This window comes from Zea mays, chromosome 2 (genome assembly GCF_902167145.1).
Source record: "Zea mays cultivar B73 chromosome 2, Zm-B73-REFERENCE-NAM-5.0, whole genome shotgun sequence".
Classification (NCBI taxonomy): domain Eukaryota; kingdom Viridiplantae; phylum Streptophyta; class Magnoliopsida; order Poales; family Poaceae; genus Zea; species Zea mays.
Window position 1 is genome coordinate 112,559,057 of NC_050097.1, and position 19,148 is coordinate 112,578,204.

The following is a 19,148-nucleotide window of genomic DNA, read 5'->3' on the forward strand; positions in this document are numbered from 1 at the left end:
TGAATTCTGACGAAGCTGCTGCATCTACTAGAGAATCTATTCTTGGTAATGGGAACTCATCCTTCGGACAAGCCTTGTTGAGATCAGTAAAATCAATGCACATTCTCCATTTACCATTGGCCTTCTTCACCATAACAGTATTGGCTAACCATTCTGGGTATTTTACTTCCCTAATGACTCTAGCACTAAGAAGTCTTTTCACTTCATTCCGAGCACCTTCGGCTTTGTCATCAGACATTTTTCGAAGCCTCTGCTTTCTGGGTCTGAAGGATGGATCGACATTGAGCGAGTGTTCAATGACATCCCTGTTGACACCACAGAGATCGTTGGCTGACCATGCAAAGACATCTTTGTTGTTGAACAGAAACCTTGTTAGAGTTTTCTCCTGTTCCTCAGACAACTGAGATCCCAGCAATACCTTCTGCTCTGCTATATCTTCACATAAGAGCATGGGCTTCGGCTGATCGGGCGAAACAGCCTTCTCCCTTCTGTATTTGTACTGCTCACAAGCTTCAGCTCCATCTATATTATGGATTGCTTTTGAATCTGTCCAGTTTCCTTCAGCCTTTCTGGCAGCTTCCTGACTTCCATGAATAGCAATAGGCCCTTGATCCGAAGGTATCTTCATGCATAGATATGCTGGATGAAGAATTGCTTCAAAAGCATTGAGTGTCCCACGATCAATGATTACATTGTAGGGGTACTCCATGTCGACAATATCAAACACAACTTGCTCAGTCCTTGTATTGTTGACAAATCCGAAGGTCACTGGCATTGTGATCTAGCCGAGCGCTACAATCTGCCTTCCTCCGAAGCCACAAAGACGGTGTGTAGCATCATGAATCTTATCCTCTGGCTCTTGCATCTGTCTGAAGGCCTTAGCAAATATAATATCCGCTGCACTGCCTGTATCAACCAGAACATTGTGGACCAGAAATCTTTTGATAACGCAAGAAATAACCATAGCATCATTGTGAGGGTAATCCTTGAGCTGAAGGTCCTCTTGGGAGAAGGTAATTGGGATGTGGGACCATCTCGACTTGATGAAGGGTCCCTGCACCCCGACATGCTGTACCCTTCTCTATGCCTCCTTCTTCTACTTCTTGTTGGCCGGCTCTGAGCATGAACCGCCTGTTATCGGGAGTACCTGCTTCGTAGCCGAAGCAGCTCCAGCTTGGTTATTGAAAGAAGCCATCAACTCAAAAAGTGGAAGTGAGTTCACCGGAGGTGGGCGCCAATGTTGGGGACTTGTTCTCAAATGCTATGAATTAAGAACAAGGCAACATAAAGTGTTAAATATTAATGCCCTTCGTCCACTGAAGCATTATCTCCCCAAGGATTTAATGAACTTCGAACGAAGGCCATGAGCAAGATATCACGAAGGTCATACCTTCGTGATTAAAGTTATAAAATGATGTAGGATAAAATATAAAAAATATGAAACATAAGAGAATGATATATCAAAAACACATAAGATTATTCGCATATTTTATTATACAAACCTAAATATTAAAACATAATATTTAGGTACATTTATACCTTCGCCTTTGCAGAAAGCAATAATTCCAGCGTAATATGCCAGCAATTACAAGATTGCGTGAACAGTACAGGGGTACTATTCACCTATTTATAGGCACAGGGCGCAGCCTGTGTATAATTACATTTATGCCCTTTACAATCAAATACAATAATGACATAGAATATCATGGGTCTTTAGGTCATTTCATCTTTAAGTCGGTTCACCCCTTCGTCTTGAGACATGTCACTGTGTCGAAGCTTTATAGGCGATAGCTTCGGCGCTGCTTTTGAGAGGATCTGCCGAAGGTATTTTATTTCTTTAGGATCTTCGGCTACGAAGCATACCCCCAACACCATAGCTTGTAGCTTTTGAGCCAAAGGCAAAAAACACCTTCCCTTGTTTTCGTTCACGACAAAGCGCCTCTTGAGTAAGATCAACGATCGAGTTATCATGAACAACACAATTTCATTTGAGATGAAGCATCTTCATGTATACGAAGCTTTATCTCATTGAAGGTAGAAGTCCTTCCTTTTCCTGTTAATGCCTTGTGCTTTATGTCATGATTGTGAACCTTTGGATGTCTAATGTATGCTTGTATGAATGCAAAAGATAATGTGATGATGTATGCAGATGTATGACGAAGGTAAAAACATGCAAATACACACCCAGACTCTGTATCCCCTTAGAAACGACTTTGGAGTCTCTTCACCTTTTACTTAGGTGGTAATCCAGCTCTGCATTCCCTTGGAAATGACTTTGGAGCTAAGCTCTGCATCCCCTTAGAAACGACTTTGGAGCTTCTTCACCTTTTACTTAGGTGGCATTTAAGCTCTGCATTCCCTTAGGAACGACTTTGGAGCTTCTTCACCTTTCACTTAGGTGGTATTTTAGCTCTGCATCCCCTTAGGGACGACTTTGGAGCTTCTTCGTACTTTTTTACACTCGATGGTATAATCCTAGATCTTTACATTTTACATGTGGGGGAATTTGGCCCTTGTATTACATAGGGCTGCTCGAGAATTAAAAATTACAAGCTATGGCCCCGTTAAAAAGCTTTCTCCCCTCTGAAAGGAAAAGGGTATTGTAGGAAAAAAATAAGAAAATTACAAAAATTTACACATAATATCTTCGGAGTTCATCTGCATTCCATGACCTTGGAATGTTGTTTCCATCCATATCTTTCAGCCTGTACGATCCTGGTCTTGACGAAGACACCACCAAGAAAGGACCCTCCCATTTGAGCTGAAGATTTCCCACTGTATCTGGGTTGGCCACCCTCCGAAGCACTAAGTGCCCTGGTTTGATGTTCTTCAGTCTCACCTTCCGATCATGCCATTTAATGGTTTCATCCTGATACTTAATGATGTGGTCCAGTGCTTGGAGCCTGGTCCCTTCTATGGTGTCTTTTGTTATTTTGCAATTCTCTTCATCTTCTGCCGAAGCTAAGGTTCCTTATTGAGCCCATTCATGCTTCTTCCAGTGTTATTTCTTCATCACCAAACAGAATCTTGAACGAGATAAATCCCGTTGACCTTGAGATAACAGTGTTGTGGTTCCACACCACCTTTATCAACTCGTCTGGCCACTTTCCTCTGGGCTAATTGAAGATTGACTTCATTATCCCTATTATTATGATTCCATTGGCTCGTTCTACGAGTCCATTTGATTCTGGATCTCTCACTAATGCAAAATGTATTTTTGTACTGATTTGTTCACAAAAATCTTTGAATGTTTCGGCATCAAACTGAGTTCCATTATCAACTTTGATGGCCTTCGGCACACCACAGCAGCAAACAATATTTTGCCAGAAACACTTTTGAACTGTGGCCTAAATGATTGTAGCTAGAGGTCTGTAACACCCCGGGGTCCACAAACACCCCGGAATGCTACTGAACTACACATCTGACATCCATATATAAAATTTCGGCAGCATCTCTTTTGAAAGATTGCATAAACGAGGGGCAACAGTGTATAAACATATATCATGAAAAAAACATACTAAGCATTATTAATCTGCTAGCAAAGGAAAGTTAAACATAACGACATGAACTGAATTAACCAGTGCACACGACTAGGAAAAAACAAACATCATTTGTCATCGAGTTTCTAATTAAATCATGGCTGCAACTGGGCATCGTTATTATAATAGTGAAGGTGAACGTGCTGCTACTTCCCTCATTCCCAACATGGATCAAGTACCTGCATTGAGTAATGCAAGAGTGAGATGATACATCTCAGCAAGCAAATTGTTTTGACGAGATATTTAAACCACAAATTGAATTAAACAACATTTTAAAGGAATCACAATTGAGATCAGAAATACTTGTAGATATAGAACTTAATAGTCCCAATATAACCAATACCATCTCATTTCCTCGAACAACCACAATAGGTTGTATAACCCTTCCCTGCGTCAACAATACCTGCAGATATCACTTCAATGTATGCATAGGAATGCAATGTGTAGGTCATCTGCCCTCATACCTCTGAGAGTATAAAACCACATCATCTGCTAATATCACTTCAATAAATGCATATAAATGCAATGCATATGTCCTCTGCCTTCATACCTCTAAGGGTATGAAGCCGCATCGTACCCCTCCTCGGGCAACGTACGATGCTAAGTTGTACCGGTACGGTCGGACCATAGGTCACGACCAAACTTCAGATGCAAATGAATCATGTAATGCATATGGCATGCTGCATTTATCAATACACTTCACTTCCTTCAGATACAAAACAAACCTCAAATAATACTTCATCTGCCTTCAGATACGATACAAACCTCAAATAATACTTTATCTGCCTTCACGGGTGTAAATTAATCTCATGGGTCATACTCGAACCATAATCATCATCAATATACGATTGAGCATCAGTATAATACAATCAAGTAAAGCATCACCATAGAGTTCAATTATGAAAGAATTCCATAATTCTGAATATTAGAGTGTAGGCGATAAAAAAACAACAAGTCAAAACAGTAGAAACCACTGCTACATTCACTTGCCTTCATCGAGGAAGAAAGATGTACTAGGCATGATCCGGAGTGTAGCCACCTGCTAGTGGGCATAAAACTTAGTACAAATATTTCACAAACATTTGCCAACAATCAACAAATCGCTACTACACTTGAAACCAAGACCCGGTGGAAAGACTCCCACCCTGAACCACATGCCAAACAGCAGCATCACTGTTTGTTAATTTTGTATCTTTAAAATTATAACAGTGGTATATTAAACAAATACTCTAGGAGTGTATACACAAAATACTCTACAACTTCAGTATTCAATGGATAATTAAATTCTGCCATCTATAAGTTCTAAAACATCTGATAAGATAAATGTCTGAATCTGTTTCAGACAGCAGCATAGTTAACTTCAAAATTCAATATCTACCAAACTACTCAACCAAAAATTATGAAATTCTGCTGGCAGTAGGAACTTTTATCCCTCTACAAATGTCTCCATAGTTGGAACAGCCAATTCGGCTATTTACTATATGAAACCCACCAGTGAACAGACCCGCTCATTTTTGTCAGGCAAACAGGAACAGCCACAGTAAAACAAACATAACTGGAGTTTCATAATTCATATGAATGCGCTCTTTAACAATCTGGAAAGCTTATAAAATTGTCTACAACTTCTTTTACAATCCTAAAGTTTAATTCTGTAGATAAAATTGCCTAAATCTTAAGAGAACAGATTCTGCACAGAATTATGAGACTGAAAAACTGCTATAATCAAACTGCAATAACTTTCTGATCTGATGTCCGATTGAGGTGTTCTTCGCGGCCACGGAAAGATATACAAATTATCTACGACTCATAGACAGACGTTTTATTTTTTTTGAGGCCACTAAGATCACGGAAAACTGGCATGAACAGACACTGTTGAATCTGCCATCTTGCAGAAACTAATTTCGAGATCAAAATCTAATCTCCCATCTAATCCAACCAAAAAAACTAATTGCAGGGCCTAAAACTCATCCAAAACAAGAGAAAGCATTCATCAAGTGGAGAAAAGAGAGAGAGGAAAGGAAATCCAACCAATTCTTGGAGAGGAACGACGATGATGAGCGATGGTATGCCCTCATCTCCCCTCTCTTCTCTTCTTTTTTCTTCCTCTCATCTCTTGGGGCAAGGCACAAAAGGGTGACGGCTGCTAGGGGTGGGAGGACGTGGATTCTAGGGTTAGGGAGGTATAAATAGAAGGAAACTTCCACAATCCTAATATCCAATGGCTCAGATCAACCGGCACTCGAAAAGACTCATCTGGACTTCAAACAAGGCAAACTAGTGATTGATCGGAATCATCTTGATGAGATCTATACATCTACGGCCTCCGATCATCCATAGGACACACCATATTTGGATTATAAAAATGGTTTATTTTTTAGGGTGTTACATTCTACCCCCCTTAAAAAGAATTCGTCCTCGAATTCGACCACTCCAAGCAAAACATCCAAGGTACCCCAAATAGCACCACCATTGAAAACATGGGTCCATTATTGGTATTAATCAACACAAGAACTTCTACCTTACTAATGGTCTAAGGAAGCTACACAACCTGACAACAAGCATGAAACAACCTGCAATGAAGCTCAAAGCAAGTCATAGATGCGATCAACACTACGATTTCACAACATCGAATTTGGATGCAGCCATACATCAGCATCAGTGTCTTAAAACGACACTCTTTTATGAAGGAGTAATATGCACTAAGCACAACCCTTACCAACTTCAACAATTTATTTTAATTCAATGGTAAAACATCCACACCAGATGAACGTATAAAAAGATCAAACACCTCACCTCACAGCACCACAAAACAAGTAGTTCTATTGAAACAAAACTCCTAATCTTCCTAAACCCCGTTCTTGCCATCATGAAAAGATAATCATGTAATCTAACATTCTTTGCACCCCACAAAAGGGAGAAACTCTACAGACATAATGGAGCAATAAAGCAGACAAGAAGCCCATAACATTCTGCGCGGCACATTTCATCGAAGAAATGCCAAAAACTCCACAAAGAGCATTGATAGCACAACAACAACACAATACTTGCTTAACCAATGTCGCTATACTTCATCCAACAACTCAACTAAGAAAAATAACCAAACTAGTAAGGTTAACCTACAAATAATATAAGTCTTCATCTACTGTAGTTCAGAAACTTACATTTCATTCTATCATACGATGCACTCAAAGTACTAGACATACGAGGTCAATGATAACCCCGTAATCCTTCACACATTTGACAAACATCTCAAGTTGATATAAAAAACCACATCATTTAGGAATAGGTGACTAACCACACACAACCAACTCTAGGCTAGGCAATGACTTCATTCAAACCAATAGATAAGTGGTCCAACAATGGATCCACCAACATGCATCAGGGAGAGAACCATCTGATCCTCAACGTATTAATACATAATCAATAGATCAAGAAAAATAAAGATTTATTCTACAACTAGCATGACTAACATGCAACCACTTTAAACCACCTCCAACTGTAACACCTCGGGGTCCACAAACACCCCGGAATGCTACTAAAACACACAATAGAAGAGAGACATGTAAGCCATTATGGCTATGTAAAGACTTCCCCAAAATTCATATAAAAGTACCAATATTCATTTCTTTCAGAACTGGTTTCTCGACATAAACAATCATTCTTTGCAAAGATAGTTGGAACTATCCACCAACCACTCAACAACTTTAATTCAAATTGATGGTTACCTTGTAACCCAAAACACGCAATTCACACTCCTCTTAGGAACATCCTCAATCAAGCATATATAACAATATTATTGCAATAAAACTCAACCATGAAAAACATGATGAAATCAACATAGGCATACTTGTATATCACAAGCATAATAACAACTTCAATCTTACCAAAGACCAGCGATATCAATCGCATTAATAAAACAATATAAAGATTTAGAGATAAATCATATTAGGCATTAAGTCATAAACAACATACCACATCACCCTAAAGGAATAGGGATGGGTGAAATTATTGTCATATGCACTTCAAAGACACTAATATATATCAAAGATATTTGAACTCATACCCTTCCTATATGTGCAAGTGTGTCAAATTTATCTTCAAATTGCCAAGAATCTAAAGCCTATGCTTTGATACCAACTGTAACACCCCGGGGTCCACAAACACCCCGGAATGCTACTGAACTACACATCTGACATCCATATATAAAATTTCGGCAGCATCTCTTTTGAAAGATTGCATAAACGAGGGGCAATAGTGTATAAACATATATCATGAAAAAAACATACTAAGCATTATTAATCTGCTAGCAAAGGAAAGTTAAACATAACGACATGAACTGAATTAACCAGTGCACACGACTAGGAAAAAACAAACATCATTTGTCATCGAGTTTCTAATTAAATCATGGCTGGAACTGGGCATCGTTATTATAATAGTGAAGGTGAACGTGCTGCTACTTCCCTCATTCCCAACATGAATCAAGTACCTGCATTGAGTAATGCAAGAGTGAGATGATACATCTCAGCAAGCAAATTGTTTTGACGAGATATTTAAACCACAAATTGAATTAAACAACATTTTAAAGGAATCACAATTGAGATCAGAAATACTTGTAGATATAGAACTTAATAGTCCCAATATAACCAATACCATCTCATTTCCTCGAACAACCACAATAGGTTGTATAACCCTTCCCTGCGTCAACAATACCTGCAGATATCACTTCAATGTATGCATAGGAATGCAATGTGTAGGTCATCTGCCCTCATACCTCTGAGAGTATAAAACCACATCATCTGCTAATATCACTTCAATAAATGCATATAAATGCAATGCATATGTCCTCTGCCTTCATACCTCTAAGGGTATGAAGCCGCATCGTACCCCTCCTCGGGCAACGTACGATGCTAAGTTGTACCGGTACGGTCGGACCATAGGTCACGACCAAACTTCAGATGCAAATGAATCATGTAATGCATATGGCATGCTGTATTTATCAATACACTTCACTTCCTTCAGATACAAAACAAACCTCAAATAATACTTCATCTGCCTTCAGATACGATACAAACCTCAAATAATACTTTATCTGCCTTCACGGGTGTAAATTAATCTCATGGGTCATACTCGAACCATAATCATCATCAATATACGATTGAGCATCAGTATAATACAATCAAGTAAAGCATCACCATAGAGTTCAATTATGAAAGAATTCCATAATTCTGAATATTAGAGTGTAGGCGATAAAAAAACAACAAGTCAAAACAGTAGAAACCACTGCTACATTCACTTGCCTTCATCGAGGAAGAAAGATGTACTAGGCATGATCCGGAGTGTAGCCACCTGCTAGTGGGCATAAAACTTAGTACAAATATTTCACAAACATTTGCCAACAATCAACAAATCGCTACTACACTTGAAACCAAGACCCGGTGGAAAGACTCCCACCCTGAACCACATGCCAAACAGCAGCAGCACTGTTTGTTAATTTTGTATCTTTAAAATTATAACAGTGGTATATTAAACAAATACTCTAGGAGTGTATACACAAAATACTCTACAACTTCAGTATTCAATGGATAATTAAATTCTGCCATCTATAAGTTCTAAAACATCTGATAAGATAAATGTCTGAATCTGTTTCAGACAGCAGCATAGTTAACTTCAAAATTCAATATCTACCAAACTACTCAACCAAAAATTATGAAATTCTGCTGGCAGTAGGAACTTTTATCCCTCTACAAATGTCTCCATAGTTGGAACAGCCAATTCGGCTATTTACTATATGAAACCCACCAGTGAACAGACCCGCTCATTTTTGTCAGGCAAACAGGAACAGCCACAGTAAAACAAACATAACTGGAGTTTCATAATTCATATGAATGCGCTCTTTAACAATCTGGAAAGCTTATAAAATTGTCTACAACTTCTTTTACAATCCTAAAGTTTAATTCTGTAGATAAAATTGCCTAAATCTTAAGAGAACAGATTCTGCACAGAATTATGAGACTGAAAAACTGCTATAATCAAACTGCAATAACTTTCTGATCTGATGTCCGATTGAGGTGTTCTTCGCGGCCACGGAAAGATATACAAATTATCTACGACTCATAGACAGACGTTTTATTTTTTTTGAGGCCACTAAGATCACGGAAAACTGGCATGAACAGACACTGTTGAATCTGCCATCTTGCAGAAACTAATTTCGAGATCAAAATCTAATCTCCCATCTAATCCAACCAAAAAAACTAATTGCAGGGCCTAAAACTCATCCAAAACAAGAGAAAGCATTCATCAAGTGGAGAAAAGAGAGAGAGGAAAGGAAATCCAACCAATTCTTGGAGAGGAACGACGATGATGAGCGATGGTATGCCCTCATCTCCCCTCTCTTCTCTTCTTTTTTCTTCCTCTCATCTCTTGGGGCAAGGCACAAAAGGGTGACGGCTGCTAGGGGTGGGAGGACGTGGATTCTAGGGTTAGGGAGGTATAAATAGAAGGAAACTTCCACAATCCTAATATCCAATGGCTCAGATCAACCGGCACTCGAAAAGACTCATCTGGACTTCAAACAAGGCAAACTAGTGATTGATCGGAATCATCTTGATGAGATCTATACATCTACGGCCTCCGATCATCCATAGGACACACCATATTTGGATTATAAAAATGGTTTATTTTTTAGGGTGTTACAAGGTCTAGCTTCAATCCACTTTGAGAAATATTCCACCGCTACTACAACATATTTTAAATTTCCTTGCGCTGGTGGAAGTGGGTCCAGCAAATCTAGACCCCACCTTTGCAATGGCCAGGTGGGCTGAATTAGTTGAGTTAAAGACAAAGGTTGCTTCTGATCTCTAGCACACTTCTGGTAGTTTTCGCACTTTTGAACTAGATCTGTTGCATCCGAAGCTACCTTCGGCTAATAAAATTCTTGTCTGAAAATCTTTCCTAGTAAAGACCTGGACCCAATATGAGCTCTGCACAGTCCTGTATGTATCTCCTTCATTAGCTCTTGACCTTCGGTTCTAGACAAACACTTTAGTAATGGGGAGCAGACTCCTTGTTTATACAACTCTCCCTCTATGATTACATAGGGTCTTGCTCTAGCTTCCATTCTTTTGATGTAAGCTTCGTCATCCGAAAGACAATTGCCTTGCAGGAAAGATACAATCTCGGTCCTCCAATCTTCGCTGTGTACTGGCAAGATTGTAAGCACTGCTCTCTCCATGAGCTCGATTGAAGGTGCTTTAATTGTTTCAAAAAATACTTTCGAAGGTAACGGAAGCATGTGTGCCGCTAACTTAGCTAATAACTCTGCATGTTCATTTTATCCTCTTGGGATATTCTTTATAGAGAAACCTTCGAAAGAGGCTTCCATCCTTCGGACTGTGTCCAGATACTTCTCGTGCTTTGGGTCTCTTGCTTTACTGCTTTTGTCAACGTGACCCGAAATGACTTGTGAGTCGGTTTTAAGGATTGCCCTTCTTATTCCCATTGCCTTAAGCTTTCGAAGCCTCAAGAGAAGGGCTTCATAATCCGCAATGTTATTTATATAGTTGAATTCCAGCCTTGCTGCGTAGCAGGTTCTGATCCTAGATGGTTAAATGAGAATGGCAGCTGCTCCTGCGCCGAAGGTTCCCCATGACCCATCACAAAATGTTGTCCAAGATTCATCATCTTTTATTATTTCATCATCTTGAGCCCCTGCCGTCCAGTTAGCAATGAAATCTGCTAATGCCTAAGACTGAATTGCAGATCTATGAACATAATCTATGGTGAATTCATTCAGTTCTGCAGCCCACTTCCCAACTCTTCCTGTGGCTTCTCTTTTTCTTATGATGCCTTTGAGAGGTTGAGAAGAAGGTACTACTGAAAGGGAAATGTGCCCTTGGGCCATTTCTAAGTATTTTGGTGATTGAGTGCCAACACAAGTGGACTTATGCAAAGTGATGGATAAAGTGCAAATCAAGTAAAAAGGTATGTTTCTATGACTTAGTACATTGTTTTAGAGACTAATGTATTGTGTCTAAGTGCTGGAAACAGGAGAAATTAAGTTGGAAAAGAGATGGCTTTGTTCAGCCAAAGACAGCTCGGTCTGGGTGCACCGGACTATCTGGTGGTGCACCGGATAGTGTCCGGTGCGCCAGGCCGGCGACTGTCAACTGGCTGCTCTCGAGAAGCAATTAACGGCGTACGGCTATAAATCACCGGACTGTCCGGTGGTGCACCGGACTGTCCGGTGAGCCAACAGTCAGCCGGGCCAACGGTCGGCCACGGAATCCGCGCGCGACGCGTGGCAAGTGCCAACAGTCGGAAGGGGCACCGGACTGTCCGGTGTGCACCAGACAGTGTCCGGTGCGCCAACGGCTCCAAGACTACAACGGTCGACTTCGCCAAATGAGGAAAGAAATCCGCACCGGACAGTGTTCGGTGGTGCACCAGACTGTCCGGTGCGCCAGTCGACAGAAGGCAAGATTTGCCTTCCTAGAATGCTCTCAACGGCTCCTAGCTGCCTTGGGGCTATAAAAGGGACCCCTAGGCGCATGGAGGAACACACTAAGCATTCTCTAAGCATTCCTAAGCACCAAGACTTCAATTCCGCGCATTCGATTCTTTGTGATAGCAACTAGAGCTCCATTTGAGTAGTGTGCTCTTCGGGTGGTGTTGAGAGCTCGTGTTGTGACTTGTGTGCGCGTTGTTGCTCTGATTTTGTGTCTTGTGTGTGTTGCTCATCCCAACCTTACTTCCGTGATTCTTTGTGAACATCTTTGTAAGGGCGAGAGGCTCCAAGTTGTGGAGATTCCTCGCAAGCGAGATATAGTAAAGCAAAGCAAAACACCATGGTATTCAAGTGGGTCTTTGGACCACTTGAGAGGGGTTGATTGCAATCCTCGTCCGTTGGGGCGCCACAACGTGGAGTAGGCAAGTGTTGGACTTGGCCGAACCACGGAATAAACTACTGTGTCTATCTGTGTTGATCCTCTTGTGGTTGTTGTGTTTTGCAATAACTCCTCTCTAGCCACTTGGCTTAATTGTGCTAACTTCTAATCAAGCTTTGTGGATTAAGTTTCAAGTTTTTACAGGATCACCTATTCACCCCCCCCTCTAGGTGCTCTCAATTGGTATTAGAGCCGTTCTCTTCACGTGAGGGACTAATCGCCCGAAGAGATGGATCCTAAGGGAAAGGGGATGGTGGTCAATGATAAGGAGAAGGAGTCCTTCGTCAATGATCCAAAGGATGACAAGCCTACTGACTCGGGGTCGGGCCACAAATGAAAAGACGGGAGGAAGAAGAAAACAAGGCGCATCAAGGAGATAGTCTACTACGACAGCGACGAATCTTCCTCTTCCCAAAAGGACGACGACAACGACTACGAGAAAAAGAAGACGGTTAATTCAAACTTTTCCTTTGATTATTCTCGTATTCCGCAAATTTCCAATGCTCATTTGCTTTCCATTCCCCTCGGTAAACCCCCTCACTTTGATGGAGAGGACTACGGATTTTGGAGTCACAAAATGCGTAGCCACTTGTTCTCTCTCCATCCAAGTATATGGGAGATAGTAGAAAATGGAATGCACTTTGATAGTACGGATAGTCCCATGTTCATTAATGAGCAAATTCACAAAAATGCACAAGCTACTACTGTTCTTCTAGCTTCATTGTGCAGGGACGAATACCATAAGGTGAGCGGCTTGGATAACGCCAAACAGATTTGGGACACCCTCAAGATCTCACATGAGGGGAACGACGTCACCATGCTCACCAAGATGGAGTTGGTGGAGGGCGAACTTGGGAGATTCGCAATGATCAGGGGCGAGGAGCCAACCCAAACGTACAACCGGCTCAAGACCCTCGTCAACAAAATCAAGAGCTATGGAAGCACGCGATGGACGGACCACGACATCGTCCGCCTAATGCTAAGGTCTTTTACTGTCCTTGATCCACATCTTGTGAACAATATTCGTGAAAATCCTAGGTACACCAAGATGTCGCCCGAAGAAATACTTGGAAAGTTCGTAAGCGGGCGGATGATGATCAAGGAGGCAAGATACGTCGATGATGCATTGAATGGCCCAATCCAAGAGCCTCAAACCATTGCTCTCAAAGCATCGAGGAGCAAGGAGGCGCTACCTAGCAAGGTGGCACAAGTTGAGGCGGCGGGACTCAATGAGGAAGAGATGGCCCTCATCATCAAGCGCTTCAAGACGGCGCTAAAGGGCCACAAGGAGCATCCCAAGAAGAACAAAACGAAGGGAAAGCGCTCCTGCTTCAAATGTGGTAAGATTGGTCATTTTATCGCTAATTGTCCCGATAATGATAGTGACCAGGAACAAGGAAACAAGAGGGAAAAGAAGAAGACTTACAAGAAGGCTAAGGGCGAGGCACACCTTGGCAAGGAGTGGGACTCGGATTGTTCATCGTCCGACTCCGACAACGAAGGACTCGCCACCACCGCCTTCAACAAATCGTCCCTCTTCCCCAACGAGCGTCACACATGCCTCATGGCGAAGGAGAAGAAGGTATGTACTCGAAACAATACTACTTATGCTTCTTCAAGTGATGATGAGTCTAGTGATGATGATGAGATAGACTATTCTAGTTTGTTCAAGGGCTTAGATAGAACTAAGATTGATAAGATTAATGAATTGATAGATGCTTTGAATGATAAGAATAGATTGTTAGAAAAGCAAGAGGATCTTTTGTATGAAGAACATGATAAGTTTGTAGAGGCACAAAAATCCCTTGCTTTAGAAATTAAAAGGAATGAAATGCTTTCTTGTGAATTGTCTACATGCCATGACTCTATTTCTAGCTTAAAGAGCATAAATGATGACTTGAATGCTAAGTTAGAAATAGCTAATAAATCAACATCTTGTGTAGAACATGTTGTAATTTGCAATAGGTGTAAAGATCTTAATGTTGATGCTTGTAGTGAACACCTAGTTTCAATTTCTAAATTGAATGATGAAGTGGCTAGTCTTAATGCCCAACTTAAGACTAGCAAAAGTGAATTTGAAAAGCTAAAATTTGCAAGGGATGCCTACACGATTGGTAGACACCCCTCCATTAAGGATGGACTTGGCTTCAAGAGGGAAGTCAAGAACTTAACTAGTCATAAGGCTTCCATCTCCACCAAGGAGAAAGGGAAGGCCCCTATGGCTAATAGTGCTCAAAAGAATCATGCATTTATTTATGATAGGAAATTTTCTAGAAATGTTCATTATGATAGGAGTTGTAATGCTTATGATTCAAATGCAATGTTTGCTTCAAGTTCTTCCTATGTGCATGGTAGAAATATGCCTAGGAGAAATGTCATTCATCATATGCCTCGGAGAAATGTTGCTAATATTCCTAGGAAAATAAATGAACCTTATACAATTTATCATGCTTGCAATGCTTCCTTTGCTATTTGTAGAAAGGATAAAAAGGTGATTGCTAGGAAGTTAGGGGCAAAATGCAAGAGAGATAAAACTTGCATTTGGGTCCCTAAGACCATTGTTACTAACCTTGTAGGACCCAACATGAGTTGGGTACCTAAGACCCAAGCCTAAACTGCCTTGCAGGTTTATGCATCCGGGGGATCAAGCTGGATTATTGACAGTGGATGCACAAACCACATGACGGGGGAGAAGAAGATGTTCACCTCCTACGTCAAGAACAAGGATTCCCAAGATTCAATCATATTCGGTGATGGGAACCAAGGCAAGGTGAAAGGGTTAGGAAAGATTGCTATTTCATCCGAGCACTCCATTTCTAATGTGTTTTTAGTTGAGTCGCTTGGATATAATTTGTTATCCGTTAGTCAATTATGCAATATGGGATATAATTGTTTATTCACAAATGTAGATGTGTCTGTCTTTAGAAGGTGTGATGGTTCCTTAGCTTTTAAGGGTGTGTTAGACGGCAAACTCTACTTAGTTGATTTTGCAAAAGAGGAGGCCAGTCTAGATGCATGCTTAATTGCTAAGACTAGCATGGGCTGGCTGTGGCATCGCCGTTTAGCACATGTGGGGATGAAGAACCTTCACAAATTTCTAATGGGAGAACATGTGTTAGGTCTAACAAATGTGCATTTCGAAAAAGATAGACCTTGTGCAGCTTGTCAAGCAGGTAAACAAGTGGGAAGTGCTCATCATATCAAGAACGTGATGACTACATCAAGACCCCTGGAGTTACTTCATATGGACCTCATCGGACCCGTCGCCTATCTAAGCATAGAAGGAAGTAAGTATGGTCTTGTTATAGTTGATGATTTTTCTCGCTTCACTTGGGTATTCTTTTTGTAGGATAAATCTGAACCCAAGGGACCCTCAAGCGCTTCCTAAGTAGAGCTCAAAATGAGTTTGAGCTCAAGGTGAAGAAGATAAGGAGCGACAACGGGTCCGAGTTCAAGAATCTTCAAGTGGAGGAGTACCTTGAGGAGGAAGGAATCAAGCACGAGTTCTCCACTCCCTACACACCACAACAAAATGGTGTGGTAGAGAGGAAGAACAGGACGCTTATAGACATGGCGAGGACGATGCTTGGAGAGTTCAAGACCCCCGAGCGCTTTTGGTCGGAAGTCGTGAACACGGCTTGCCACGCCATCAACCGGGTCTACCTTCATCGCCTCCTCAAGAAGACTTCGTATGAGCTTCTAACCGGTAACAAACCCAATGTTTCGTATTTCCGAGTTTTTGGGAGTAAATGCTACATTCTAGTGAAGAAGGGTAGGAATTCCAAATTTGCTCCCAAAGTTGTAGAAGGGTTTTTGTTAGGTTATGACTCAAATACAAAGGCATATAGAGTCTTCAACAAATCATCGGGTTTGGTTGAAGTCTCTAGCGACGTTGTATTTGACGAGACTAATGGCTCTCCAAGAGAGCAAGTTGTTGATCTTGATGATGTAGATGAAGAAGACGTTCCAACAGCCGCAATACGCACCATGGCGATTGGAGATGTGCTGCCACAGGAACAAAAGGAGCAAGATCAACCTTCTTCCTCAACAATGGTGCATCCCCCAACTCAAGACGATGAACAGGTTCATCAAGAGGAGATGTGTGATCAAGGGGGAGCACAAGATGATCATGTTATGGAGGAAGAAGCACCTCAAGCCCCTCCAACCCAAGTTCGAGCGACGATTCAAAGGAATCATCCCGTCGACCAAATATTGGGTGACATTAGCAAGGGAGTAACTACTCGCTCTAGATTGGTTAATTTTTGTGAGCATTACTCATTTGTCTCTTCTATTGAGCCTTTCAGGGTAGAAGAGGCCTTGCTAGATCCGGATTGGGTGTTGGCCATGCAGGAAGAGCTCAACAACTTCAAGAGAAATGAAGTTTGGACACTGGTGCCTCGTCCCAAGCAAAATGTTGTGGGAACCAAGTGGGTGTTCCGCAACAAACAAGTCGAGCATGGGGTGGTGACAAGGAAGAAGGCTCGACTTGTGGCAAAAGGTTATGCCCAAGTCGTAGGTTTGGACTTTGAGGAGACTTTTGCTCTTGTGGCTAGGCTAGAGTCCATTCGTATTTTGCTAGCATATGCTGCTCACCATTCTTTCAGGTTGTTCCAAATGGATGTAAAGAGCGCTTTCCTCAACGGGCCAATCAAGGAGGAGGTGTACGTGGAGCAACCCCCTGGCTTCAAGGATGAACGGTACCCCGACCACGTATGTAAGCTCTCTAAGGCGTTCTATGGACTTAAGCAAGCCCCAAGAGCATGGTATGAATGCCTTAGAGACTTTTTAATTGCTAATGCTTTCAAGGTTGGGAAAGCCGATCGAACTCTTTTTACTAAGAAATGTGATGGTGACTATTTGTGTGCCAAATTTATGTCGATGACATAATATTTGGTTCTACTAACCAAAAGTCTTGTGAAGAGTTTAGCAGGGTGATGACTCAAAAGTTTGAGATGTCGATGATGGGCGAGTTAAGCTATTTCCTTGGGTTACAAGTGAAGCAACTCAAAGATGGAACCTTCATCTCCCAAACGAAGTACACGCAAGACTTAATCAAGCGGTTTGGGATGAAGGACGCCAAGCCCGCAAAGACTCCAATGGGGACCGACGGACACACCGACCTCAACAAAGGAGGTAAGTCCATCGATCAAAAGGCATACCAGTCTATGATAGGGTCTTTACTTTATTTATGTGCTAGTAGACCGCATATTATGCTTAGCGTATGCATGTGTGCTAGATTTCAATCCGATCCAAGGGAGTGTCACTTAGTGGCTGTGAAGCGAATTCTTAGATATTTAGTCGCTACGCCTTGCTTCGGGATCTGGTATCCAAAGGGGTCTACCTTTGACTTGATTGGATATTCAGACTCCGACTATGCTGGATGTAAGGTCGATAGGAAGAGTACATCCGGGACGTGACAATTCTTAGGAAGGTCCCTGGTGTCATGGAGTTCTAAGAAACAAACCTCCGTTGCCCTATCCACCGCTGAGGCCGAGTATGTTGCCGCAGGACAGTGTTGCGCGCAACTACTTTGGATGAGGCAAACCCTCAGGGACTTTGGCTACAATCTGAGCAAAGTCCCACTCCTATGTGATAATGAGAGTGCTATCCGCATAGCGGATAATCCTGTTGAACACACCCGCACAAAGCACATTGACATCCGGCATCACTTTTTGAGAGACCACCAGCAAAAGGGGGATATCGAAGTGTTTCATGTTAGTACCGAAAACCAGCTAGCTGATATCTTTACCAAGCCTCTAGATGAGTCGACCTTTTGCAAGCTGCGTAGTGAGCTAAATGTCTTAGATTCGCGGAACCTGGATTGACTTATAGCATGCATGTGTTTTATGCCTTGATCATGTTCCTTAATACATTTCATTGTTTATTTATGGTGCTCAAGTTGTACAAGCACTCCCCGGACCTCACAAGTCCATTTGCAAATCATGCACATATTTAGGGGGGAGATGTGCTACAACTTGACCCTTTGAGACTAACTGTGTGCTTGAGTTTTCTTAATTTAGTCTCAAAGGAGGTTTGAAAGGGAAAAGGTGGACTTGGACCATGCAAGACTTCCACTGCACTCCGACGAAAGAGTAACTAATTCCAAGTTCATCTTTGAACTCTTATTGCCTTTTTTACTCTTAGTTGAAGATTTTGGTGAGGCAATGGGGTTAAAGGGCCAAAATTGATCCCGTTTTGGTGCTTGATGCCAAAGGGGGAGAAGATAAGGCCAAAAGCAAGAAATGGATCAAGTACCACTTGAGAATTTTGAAAATAGTAGAGTTAGAGCTTTTGTTTGTCAAAATACTCTTGTTTGTCTCTTATTGTCAAAAGTTGGCCTCTTGTGGGGAGAATGGTTGATTATGGGAAAAAGGGGGAGTTTTTGAAATCTTTGATCAATTTCTCTTGGAACAACTCTCTTTATGTCTCAACAAGTGTGTTTGACTTAGAGATAGGAAATTGAATTTGATTTGCAAAAACAAACCAAGTGGTGGCAAAGAATGATCTATATATGCCAAATTTGAATCAAAACAATTTTGAGTTCTCATTTGCATTGATGTTGCACTTCCTTTAGTTGCTTTTTATTGTGTTGGCATAAATCACCAAAAAGGGAGAGATTGAAATGGAAATGTGCCCTTGGGCCATTTCTAAGTATTTTGGTGATTGA